Source organism: Nestor notabilis, unplaced genomic scaffold (genome assembly GCF_000696875.1).
Source record: "Nestor notabilis isolate BGI_N333 unplaced genomic scaffold, ASM69687v1 scaffold13698, whole genome shotgun sequence".
In the NCBI taxonomy this organism is placed as follows: Eukaryota; Metazoa; Chordata; class Aves; order Psittaciformes; family Psittacidae; genus Nestor; species Nestor notabilis.
This window is the reverse complement of record NW_009940719.1, coordinates 68,929-81,889: the sequence shown is the minus strand read 5'-3', so window position 1 is coordinate 81,889 and position 12,961 is coordinate 68,929.

The window sequence follows — 12,961 nt, the reverse complement described above, 5'->3', positions numbered from 1 at the left end:
AAGAGTGAGGACTCCTCTGCTGGGGAACATTTCTGTAGGAAACATTCAGTCTAAGTACCCTGTGTGTCTGACTTTCTTGCTGATAAACATGTAGAAGGTGCAGTGGTGCTGAGGAGCTGACCTGGAAAAACCTGGCTACACCTTTACCATCTTCAGCATCTACAGAGTCAACTTGGAAAGGCCCAAAGACAGGGTTCAGGGGGATGGCCGACTTCAAGAATATACCCAATCCCAACCTCTCCAACAGGCAGCAGTAAATGCCCTCTCGAAAAAGGCCTGGGTCCCTGCAAGAAAGGCCATCAGTACAAGGGCACAATAGTTATCAGATGACAGGGAATCCAGCCACATTATCAACAATTGAGACGCATGAGGCTGTTTTAGTCCCCAGGTGCAAAAGAGATGTTCCACTTATTCCCAAAGATGAAGCTCATCTCTCCTTTTGTCTTCCAGCTCTTTACACTGCCCCTTCTATCTGTTTTCTTCTCCTTGCCCATACCAGCTGCCACCAGTCACAAGCAACCAAAATCACTCATCTTTGTCCTTCTCTCAATTCACCTTGGCTGCAAAATGCATGTTTTTAATTTCCTCTGCAAAAATCAATGATCTTGAAAACCTTGAACATCACTCTTAAACCACAGCTTCATCTTCCTTTCATTTCTGGAGATGCTGACTACCTCCCACATCTCAGTGAAGAGCTCCAGACAGCCTTCTCATCATGAAATTGAGAGAGCCTGAACCATCGTCTCAAACAGGCACCTGAATACTGGTTTCCTGCCAGTTTGGGATGGTGCATGAGGAGCTCCACTGCCATACACAGCTCAGAAATACTTCAAAGCTGCTTCCAGGTTGTGTCACTCTCTGGTCACATTCTCCCCCTGGCTGCAGGATGTAAAAGTTGAGCTTCCACCTGTACTCACACTGTGCAAGGCTCTTCACCCTCATGCCCCGTCTGTCCCTGCAGTGACAGTTCTTCTACCCAGTGGTCAAGCCTGAAACACCAAGAGAAGAAAGCTTTCCTGCTCACCTAAGTGCTGCTGTTTGTAGCCACAAGACCCCTGAATGCATACAGAGGAAGGATCCATCCCAGCTGTGCTTTATTAATAGTGCTTCTGAGCAAGGACACCTGGGTCTCACCCAAAGCCAAGGAATCATGAAGAGCAAACATCACAGTCAAACACAGCCTATCCTATTATGCTTTTCATGCCATTTTTCAGCTTGCACCCCTCCCTTTGTAATTAAGTAGTAAATAAATGTCTGGTCAAAATATCAGATAATTAACTGGGAGAGTCTTTGTGAACATGAACAAAAGCTGAACAGACACCTCAGACAATCACACATCAGCCCTGTCATCTGAAGGATCCTCTCAAAAACCTCCTCAGGTAACTAAAGATGAACAGATCCAGCTTCCCAACAACCCTCATGCGCTCCTCTTCACTGCTGCAGGAGCCCCCAGGAACCACAGCAGAGGTTAACTATGCACGGCTTACCACGAAGGGCAGCAGTTGGCAAGACTTTATCTCCCAACACTGTGCTCCCCTTCACTCCCCTGACAATTTGACACACTGCTGTTTATCCTAATCCATTGTTCATGGTCCTCCCCACCCAGCTTTCAGTCCATGTGATACTCCCCTGTCCCTACCAACTGGAATTAATTTGGGGTGCTAGAGCTCTATTAAGAGACTTTTCTGCAATCTAAATGCTGGTAAAGCATTACCTGATTTCATACAGATAGCTTGGCCTTTTATCAGACACCCAGACTAAACAAGCAAGCCATCACATTTTTCTGAGGCAGTTGGCTTGTAATTCCTGTCTCAGTGATGCTCTGAATAACCAGGTAACTCTGAGGGGGAGATCCTGGTCAGCAAGGACCATTTATCAACATAAACCTTATTCTCCCAGAATTCCCCCCTACCTCTAACTTGTTATGTAAAGCTGATGCTGCTAAAACATTTAGCTGAGCTTAGGTCAAGAGAAGATGGCTTTTGAAAGACTTCCAATGGCTCATTTGCAATAAACTGCTGAGGAATAAATCATTTCAGCTCTGATGAGTCCTCAAGCAGCCAACTCAGTTAGCAGGGCAGCTCCAGCAGCGAAGAACGGGGGAAGGCTTTGGTGACGCATGGGGACTTGTGACAGGCACAGAGTGCAGCCAGAAAAGACCACCATGCTGCAGAGAGATACCATGTTGGGTTAGACCATGCTCATTGCTAGACAGGGACCTCCACTTCATGGCAGCAAGTATCACTTACTCCTTTTGAATAACTTCCCAGTAGGGAAGTCTTCTGCATTCTCTCAAGGACAGAGCTGTTTTTCTACCCTAACGCCCAGAGGCTTATAACTCCCGCGTGCATTTTTACCCTCATTAAATCAGCTGACAGCATGCCTATGCTTCACATGAATGTCTCTCCCTTTCTGCCAGTCCTGCTATGCTCTTGTCTTCAGTGACTGCAGTGACAACTTCCAGCGAGCACTGATGCAGCAAGTGAAAACCGGCTGGGAGCAGTTAGGGATGTCTGGGCTTCCACCTTTGAGCTCAGTGGAGACATAAAGAAAGAGTGCTTCATTGGTGACCTTCTGTACTGTCACGGTGTCCTATCTCCTTTCTGAGGCGGTTTCAATTCTCTGGGGTGAAAGCTGTTTCCAGGGTCTCTTCCCTGACTCCCAAATGCAAAGGTCCTTCCCTACTCACACACCAACCTTTCAAAAGCCACTGTAATGCTTCACACAGAAAGCTTTAGCAGCCTTGCACCAGTGTGACTGGGGACACGGGACCTCCATCCACCTCCAGGAGCTGGGCTCGGGACCACCACCATGCCTCTGACCCCAGCTCAGCAAGCATAGTCCACCCATGGACCACAGTCAGCTCCCCAAAGGACCAGTCCGCCAGCATCTCAGGTCTGGCATAGAGGGGCTGAGAGAGCACTGGAGGGGGTGATTTTAGGATAAGACTTCCGGAAGCTTCATGCTCTGGCACATGAAGGCCACAGATGGCAGCTAGGATTGCCAGTCCGATAGCTCTTGGCAAGGACCATGTTTTCAGTCTATAAAGCAAAATACCATAGCTACACACAACTCCTGCAGCACACTGCCCCAGCAACTCAGCCAGCTCACGTGGACTGAGAGTGCAGCACCAAGGGCTGCTGACTCAGGGTAATTCATCAAGTTGAGTCCCAGGCTTCTCTGACAGGTTTGGACTCGAGCAGACAACCCAAGCCCAAACCTGAGGAAGGGGGACTGTGAACTCTGATTGGTCTGCGCAGCCTCCTTATTCAGGGTGGCTTCTCCAGAGCGTAGCAAGAACCCCTAAAGTAGCTCTGCTCTGATGTGGTCCCAATTTTCTGAGTACACAGAGAGCCTGAGGGCACCATCCTCTTCCCTGCCACCCCTATGCCTCCTCCACAGTGGTAACTGGAGCCAGCATCAAGAACCCAAGCTCAGAACAGAGCTGCTACAAGAGCCTTTGGTTGCTCAGGTCAAGAGCAGTGGTTCAACCAATTCCAGCCAGCAGCGCAGTAAAAATAACAGCCTTTTTCTGCAGATTAAGAGGGTTTAAGGCAGGAATCTGGTACAGAATAAGTTCTTTCCCTTTAAACTCACACCCTAGGCCAAGCATGTTTTGCAAGAGCCTCTCTGTGCAGACAAGCCCTGAGGCTTCAGTGCAGAAAATGCTCCTGCTGGGGGAAGCACCCAAGACATTTCGAGGCCAGGGCCCTGACTATTACAATGAGGCGGCTGCTGAGCCTGCACGTGGCAGAAGAGATGGGGCAGCCTCAGAGACGTGTGGTTCTCCAGGAGTGTGAGCAGACAGCAGATATGTACAAGAGACATCTGGTGTCCACAAAGAGGAGGAGGAGAATGGAGGAGAGGACAGAGGGATGCTCACACTCTGCTCAGCTCACCTGGAAATCATGAATTGGGCTGCTTCTCCTTCTCAAAAATTGTGATATTGGATTAAATGTAATGAGCTATCCACCTAGAGATGTGTTGGAGGCTTGTTATTGTCTTTGATAATGTGAATGTTTAAGCTCCCAAAGGGACACACTGTCTGGCTTTGCCCTGTGATAACAAAGGACAAGAGAAATCGGAGAGACTCAGAAAATAAAGCAAGCACAACACCTGGGGCTTCACGGGAAATACCAGATTATCACACTTCTGGCAACAAAACCAAAGCTGTTGGCAGTGCTTCAGATTACTACTGCTGCTTTTTTTCCTTTCTAACCCCCTAAAAACGAACAAGACACCTACCTAACCCCGTAAGAAAACCAGAGCTGTGACTCATGCCATTTCTCTCAATCACTGCCTCAAAACATTACCAACACAAAATGTTACAACACATGAAATGAGCAATGGCCCTGTTAACACAAGGGTTGTTCTTAAAATTCATGGCCTGCCCACATTTTCTAAATATAGGATAGACAAGGAAACCTCTCCAGAAGCACTAATAATTCAAACAACCAACCCAAGACATGCTATGTGGACAGAGGTGGTTTAGAAAGCTGTTATCAACATATTTCCATTGCACAACGTTTCTTTGCCACTCCTGCTTTCTCTTCAGCCCCATCAGCAGCAGGTAGAATGATTAAGCTCAACCATAGAACGGAGCAATTCCCTGAAATTCAGCTTAGGAAAAGACCTAAGGAATAACAGCAGCATTGCAGCTGCTTTCTGCAGTCAGGAGTCCTACACCTAGAAGTTTGACAGTAGAAGAGCTAGAAGTATTACTGAAAGAAATCAAAGCTTGAGAGGTCTGTGGAAGCTGAGATCACTTGCCCTGGGAAGGGTATGCAGCACCTACACCACCATCAGCAGGAGAAATCTGTACCCACGACCCTGCCTTGGCAGATCAGCAGATAGAGGAGCACTGAAGAGGCATTGTACTGTACGCACTGTAACCAGTACATAATGGCTAGGTGCTAGGCCTACACAGCCCAGAGCTGCAGCACACCTTTACTGCTGCTTTACTAATACTGGTATCCAAGCAAGCAACAGGAAAGCTTGCTCAGAATGTCTCCACATAACAGTGTTCTCTCCTGGCTGCATTGCAGACATCGAGCTGGCTGGGCAAGGACCATTTGCCCATGGCAACCTTTTTCCCTTGACAGCTCTTCTTTGGTTATCAACAAATCTCTTCATCCTCATGCTTGAAAGTGCACAATTGTGAATCAGGAAAGCTGAGTCAGATCCTCAGCCTTGTTGTTAAGGAACAGGCTGCTGCAGTGCAGCATGGATACCTACAAGCCACCATCACAGAACGGGATGTGCACTGTCCTTCACCTCCTGCACGAAACTTAAGTGCTCATTTAACCATCGCCCACAACCATTCCTCCAGATTTTTACCATTTCCTCCCCAACTACCAGCATTATTTGCCAAGATGTCCCTCCTGAAATCCACCCATTGATATTTCCTCAAGGGGGGTCCCAAACCAAGATACCCAGGAGTTTATCAGTTTCTCCCTTGATGTAAATGTGTCCACTTCAACAGCAGAAACGTTTCCTTATTCCTAAACAGTCTCACTAGGACTGCTGGGCAGAAAGGGGGTGCCAAGGGCTCTTTGTGGGGGGCAGTGGGAAGGACACCCACAAATAGGTAATTCATGTTGCCTCCTATCATCCTGAGATGACCTTTTTTAGGGAAAAGTTTCAGATTCTGGAAAAAGGGTATCCATACCTGGAAGTACTGGGAGAGGTAACGCAGGACTGAGTGGGAAATGTTTTTCCAAGTAGAGGAGAAGGATGGATATTGTTATACACACGCTGCTTTTCGTACTGAGTCATCATTTCAGGTAAGATCCAGGATAATTTCTGGTTTGGTTTGAATCTCTTTTTCTTGATCATATAACTGGCATCTCTGCAATGTTCGGATCTCTTCTCCAATGCAAATCTTAGCTATGTTTGTTACCCAACAGCTAGCCAGAGAGTTTATTTTAGCATTCATTAAACGTTCCTTTCACGCAGACTCTCAGCACAAATACAGAAACCTAATCTCATTTATTGACAAATGTGAAGCAAAATACACTGCCATGCCAAAGAGGAGTTCATCGCATTCCTTGTCCTTGCCCTTCAGGCAAAAGGCTGAATGAGCTGATGAAACATGCATGATCTCTGCAAGAGAAACAAACTGCTGCTTGGGTAGCAGCAATCAGGCACACTACTCCTGCCCTTTTGGAAAGACAGCTTGCTCAGCTCCAGCAGCTCAAACTATGGATCTGCTGTTAGCAAGACTTTCTGGACCTGAATCACTTCAAGGCATCAGTCACTTTCAGGCAACCTAGATTCATAACACAAAATCTGCAATTTGCTCTGCTCATGGAAGAAGTATCACAGCCTAGCACTGGGATACTGTGTGATGGACAACTGATGCTGCTGTACAAGCTGCTGTGTCCATCAGTGATTGCATCGTGGACCTGGCATAGCAGCAGCACCAGCTTGTTCTTGTTTTTAGAAGGTTCTTTTTGAAGACCTTCTGTCTGAGAAAGCCTTGCTTTGCATTGTCAACCCAAACGGGAGCAATATGCCAGCAGCAGCAACCACTGGAGTGTCTCCCACTTTTACCCCATCAGCATTTCTCTTGCTTGCAAACGGTGCAATGGGAGTCAGGCAGGTGATTTCCCTTTTTCTCTTTGTAGCGCAGGTGAGGCTTTTCCCCTGCAGAGAGCAGCAAGTTAGCACGGGCACGGCTGAAGCTGGTTTCCCTGCTGTGCACAACTGTGCTAGCAGCTGAAACATCCCCCCTCCCTCTGCCTGCTCCAAACTCAGCATTGCTCTCTGCCAGTCCTGTCCCACTCGCCAGAGCTTGGAAATGGGTGCAGGAGACAGGCATCTGAACACCCATGCAGTACAGGCAAAGAACGTGGCCAGGTTCAAGGCAGTGCCTTTGCCTCAGCTCCCTGTCCAGTCTTCTCCCAAAAGCATCAATAGCCAGTTTCATGCTGGGACCTGAGTTCATTTGCTGATCTGACTTGTCACATCATGAATCTGGAAGTGCTATCAATAACCTGGACAACACTAGGTGCTCTGTGAAGACTTCATGAGCCCACATTGCTCATGCACCGCTCCTGGACCAAGGCTAGTTTGCCCCCAGAGCAAGGAGGCTTCTCTCCAGGAGCACTTGGGTGCTTTGAAGCAGAGACAGCTTCTGAGCATGGGTATTTGCCAATGGTTTGACTAGAGGAAGAGATGTACAAAAGGCATACAAGGAGCAACAGGATCAGTACAGGCTTTGCCAGAGTAGTGTGCTGGCCAAAACTGTACACTCACACCCCCCAGAGGGCTGGAATGCATCAGGAACCAGGGGACTACTGCAAAGTGCCATGGACTTCAAAGTGGAATGAGAAGCTCACATGAGCACAAACATATGTACCCATGCACACATACACAGCTTTGGGAGTGGGAATAAAGACCCAGCCTTCAAATCAAAAAGCTGCTGAAAGCAAGAGTGTTGGGTGCTCAGCTGGGAGAGATCACACACACCCCCCAACAAAGCCAGAGGAGGTAGGTCAGAGAAACATCTGCTGAGAACCTGGCTGATGGATTTTAACCTGATTTTACCCTCAAATTAAGCAAATGTGCAAATTCTGACACCAAAAAAGATGTTTCTCTAAAGGGCTTCCAAACATCAGTCAAGGAGGTAGGAGATCTGCTTCAAATTTTGGGGCTTAAAAAAAAAAAATCCCCAAAACACTAAAACATCTGAGTTTGGTGCAGTTTTAAAGTAAACTGAAGTTTCACTGCTTCCCTAGAGAACACTTTTTTTGCCCATCTCACACATTTGTAACTGTCTTTCTGAGCTGGCATCCACTGACTCTCAGACTTGGAGAGCAAATGCAGTTCCCTTTACCTCCCCATCCTCACCAGGCATGAAAATTCAGCAAGAAAAACTGGGCTCTGACTTCTATGTGTAGTCAAAAGTTTACGGGGATAGTAAGAATGCAACAAGCTGTAGAAGAGTTCCAGGACCACTGGACTGCTCAAAACTACGATCATCACCACTACTGCATGGAGACAGCCTTGTGGGGCTTGTTGCTCTTCTCTGCAAAGCAGCTTTCCTTCATATTCAGGACCTCTTACCTTCCAGACATGCCTAACTAAAATCCATTATGACTGAGTCTGCCAAGCCTAATTACCAGGGTTATTAATTACCTAAATGTTTAATTTTTACCACTATTACTTCTATTTGCTATTGCAATTTGGAACATCTCAAAAATGCAGCAACATAACACTGCCCTTGTCAGAGAGGAGACAGCTCCAGGTCACGTCAGTTCAAAACACAGCTTTCTGTCTGGAGAACAGCACAGGAGCTCCAACCATGTCTTGACCACAGTGGATGGCCAGCCTTTGCTGGGACACTGCAGTCCTGTAACTTCTCAGCCAAAGAAAATGGCCTGGATTTACGCTCCTAGTCATGAGCTGCAAGCTCAGCTGCTCTTGAACTTCCATTCTTCAAGTTCTCTTCAAGAGACACTTTGTTTTTATGGAGCTTTGCTCCCAAAAGAAAACAAGCACATCCAACTAAGAGCCATGCATGTCCCACACATGGCTCCACTCATTGATTATTGCAAGAGCATGACCTCACTGTATCAAAGTTCCCAGGCACTAAGGCAGGCACTGGGTCATACCACCCCCATGCTGAACCCTCCTTATGCACCTGAAAGTGTTTGCTGGAATCCAAGGGAAAAACAGGAGGGATCAGAGGAACAAGAATCTCCTTTCCCCTCCTCTCACTGCCTCTGGAAACGAGATGTAGGTCCATACACTAGTCTCATCCCATCTTCTACAGCCAGTCTGAGTTCAAGCACTGCTGCAGTCCCACTAGAACTCAGTGCTGAACCAAGACAGGAGATTAGTGGCACTCAGAGCAGGCGGCTGGCAGCGCAGATGCAGGAAGAGGATGACAGAAGAGAGTGAGCCAAAGGCATGACTACAAAGGTCAGCAGCCAGGCTATGCTCAGCCCCTCTACACGTGTTCCTCCTCTCACCACAGACTGCTTTTCCCAGGGTACTTACAGCCACCTCCGGAAAGGGATTGAAAATGGGATGCCCAGGGTTCTGAATCACCAGCTTTTGGATCCATAGTAGGATTACTTGCTAATGTACCATTCTGTTCCATCCTGCCCCTTTGCTAGTTCCTAGCCCCCTAGTCTGCCTGAATGGAGAGATGGGCTATTCCTCAGCCCTGATGGGTCTCTCTCCACCATAACATTCTGTTTGTATTAACACCTGAGATATGAGCCACATACAGTGGAGGAACAAAGCTGCATGCTCATTTATCCATTCTTCCTTCTACAGAGCTAGTGAGCTCAAGCAAAAAGTCCAGAAAGCAGTTGGGACATATAACCTTTTCCTTTAACCCAGCATGAATCACTGCAGTCTGTGAGTCAGACCCCCCCCTCGTTCCAATGCTGAGCAAGTTACTGCATGTTGGCTGATCCGTAGTAACTGGCCACATGTGTGCTCTCAGCCACATGGCAATGGCAGCAGCAGGCCATTAGTTTAGGCAGTGGACATGATCTAGCGAAACTATGCGTGTGGACAGATCCTGGAGCACAGCTGACATCTGGTACCTCGTGTGTCTGGGTGTTTATAGAGAACAAAACTGCTACTGTAGGAGATCTGCTGTGGGTTATCCCTCTGGTAAACAAACCTTTTGACTAATTCTTCTATGAGCTCCTCAGAACCGGAGATTTTTCCTATGAACAGAAGACTAAGAACAAATCAAAAGCACGTTCACCCTGCAGTGTGGACGTAGCTCGCACAGGGGTACCTTAGCCAGCAGTGCACTGTTTTGGTTGCATTACTGTTGAGTATCTCCAATAGCATGAGCTTCCGTCACAAAGCCTGCACCTAGCATCTGCAAGGGACTTCCACATCCCTCACCATCTCTGTGTTAATGTGGCAGCACTCTTAAAGCACCCCAGAGTGTAGATCCTGGCTAACGTACTGCTGCAATTCCACTGCTGGCTCATGCCCAGAGGCACCTTCCTTCTGAAAGACCTCAAGTTTCAATTGCAATACCCTTCTGCACAGGATGGCTTGGGGCATACTCAGGCAAGACTTGTCTGGGAACTGAGGTCAAGCTAGTTCCTACTGAAGCACGATACCCTCTACAGAGACTCCTCACATGCTCTCCAAGGAGATCTCCAGCATTAGCATTTGCCACAAGCAGTTCAAGAGGAAGGAACCATTCCTGTATTGCCAACCTTATGAGCACTGACAACAGAAACCTTAAGCACACGCAATGTTTTCCTCACCGCCAAGTCAAAATAAGAGAGAATGCCTGGAATTGCTGGGGAATTTGACCAACCAAATGCTTGGTCTTCTCTCCTCAAGTGACCTCGCGGAAGTACACAGGAAACGCAGCCTGTCCCAGTCCCATAGCCCTTCCCTTTCCAACTTACTCCTTGCCTACCTCACAATCAAGGTTTCCTCCAGCCCTTTTGCTTCTTCTCCTGTCCGTTTCTCCATGAGGCTGGTGCACTGGCCTTCTAATCCTCTGCCACAGCTCTGGCATGTGTTCATCCTGCTCTGCTCCCAATCTATTTGTCCCACTTTTCCAAAGTCTACTCCAACTATTTCCATGTGAAAGGGCAGCTTCCTTTATACCCACGGTCTTGCCTGAGTGTCAAGTCTTTGTCTGCCCCAAGCCATCCAGTGTCTGATAAAGTACCATCTCCTCTTGCAGTGAGGAAGTTTTCTTCCAGACCTGACCTTTGCCAGCATTGTGGGAGCATTATACGTGTATTTGCTGGTCCGTTGCTACATTCTGCAGCTCACGTAGTCCCTGCAGGGTGTGCCTTCTATATGTGTTGGGTGGGGGACAGTCTATCTTCCAGTGAATGTTAACAAATGTCTAAAAGAGGGATCCTGATGGTGCTTCTTCATAGGTGGACACCATCTCCCTCTGGAGGCCTTCACAGGCTGTTCCACTGCCTAGATCTGTAGCCAAGACACTCACTTTAGGTCAGCTGCACAGAGACATAAACATGTGAGTTTAGGTTAAAAATAGCCCTTGTCCTCAGAACAAAGCTAGCACTTCACATGAGATTCACAGAAGCCAAAACAATTGTGTTAAAAGCCACAGTGGAAGAACCCTCTCCTCCCCTGAGTTTGAGAGACCTCAGGGGAAATCTAGCAGTCCCCATGGCACATCGATGCTCTTTCCAGAAACTACTGTTTTAGCTCTCTCCTCCTCTAAGGGGTTTTTCTGCTCTTCTGGTTCACTGGCAGTCAATAGCTTTACTACATGGGGCAATTCCCCAGACCAGCAGGCAGGGCTGGGAGATCACCTCTGGAAGTCAGGGAGTGTTATTCCATGACAGAGCTGTCCAGGGCGCTCTACAGAGCTCATGGATGTTTAAGGGTTATTTCTCATACAAACACCTGTGAGAGCAAGGGTAGATCAAGACTATCAGAGTGTCATAGGTAACAAAGTTTGACCCTCAGCAGCCAGAGAATGGTCAGGGATGCAGTGTGAAGAAGGAAGGCTTTCCACTCTTATCATCCCCTGTGCCTCCCTTGTACTGGCAATCAAACAAATGTTCCTGTCTGGATCTCCTTGGAGTCTGTGTAAGATTTCTGTAGGTTCCTCTTCTGCCTCCTGGTTTCAGAGGGGTCAGCACATCCCACTTGCATGGAAATACTACAACCTGGAAGAAACAACACAAATTCTCCTTGCACTGCCCTCCAGGTTGCCTGATTTGTGCCAGAGAGGTAGTCTGAGGTCCATCCACAAGCTAAAGAGTCCGCTGCCTGAAGTGAGGGTCTGTGCACCAGGATTGGGGCATCTGCTTGTAAGTGGCTGGAGGAAGAACTCTTCTCTTCTAAAAGTCCCTTTGGGGAAGCATTGCTGTGCCCCTTAGACCACATAGCAAAGGTGACCTACGATGGGAAAAGGTTCCATTGATCCCAAACACCCCAACCTGAAGTGGGACTTCATTCAGAGGCACCACAGACTATTAAGTGTCTTCCTCTGGTAGACCCACAGAGCAAATGATGGGCAACCTCTGCAGCAATACAGGGCAAACAAGTGACGGGGATCTAAGTAATCTAATTAGTAATTAGTGCAATAAAAGGACCATGCTCATGCTGCGCAAGCCAAACCCAGAACCTTTCTTTTTTTTGGTTGAGGTACAGACAGCGTCAATGCAATGAGACAGTCCCAGCCCCTGCACACTCCAGAGCAAGCCCCTTGGACAGATCTGGTCATCTTCAAGGAGCTGCTGTCTCTGCTTGATGGTTTCAAGCTCCCTATTCTGAAGCTATCAAAAGCCTCCTCCCAGATCCCACAGCAACAGCTGTGTTCTGATGTCATAAGCAGGACACCATGTGTGAGGTCAGCCTGCCACGGCATCAGCAGCCACTGCCACCCTGGCAGCTCCAGGCACAGCAGGGTGGTGGGGCTGTGTTCAGAGTAAAGGCATGGAAAAGGAGAGGGGCAAATCCTGCCACTAATGATGCCAGTGTGAAGCCAAAACAAAGCTGTTCAGGTCAAGAACTCTCACTGGTGTCATGGTAGCAGGACCAAGAGCATCCAGGCAAGTGAAGAGGTAAACTGACAGGCTCCTCCAGGACCTGGTCCAGCTTGTAGCGTCTCTTAGCACTGATAAAACACAAAGTCTGGCAGAGTTGCTGCTCTCTCCAAATGCATTGCCAGATAAACCACAGATAAGAAACAGCTGGAGATAATCCCTCTCTGATACCATGACAGAGAAAGAAATACCACTGTGCTGCATTACCAATCCTTCTGTAACTTCCCAAGACAGTTCTCATATTGCCCCAACTCATACTCCCCATTTACTCAGCAATCAACTGATAAAGTTAAAAGGCAATGTAAACATTTTATCCTGGCAACATCTGAAATATTGCCTTGCTCATTCTGCAAGGAACAGTCAGAACTCCTCTAACGAACAGCCCAATTTCACTAATAAGCATATCAGCAGAGAGTGAAGGTTTACAGTCCATGTGT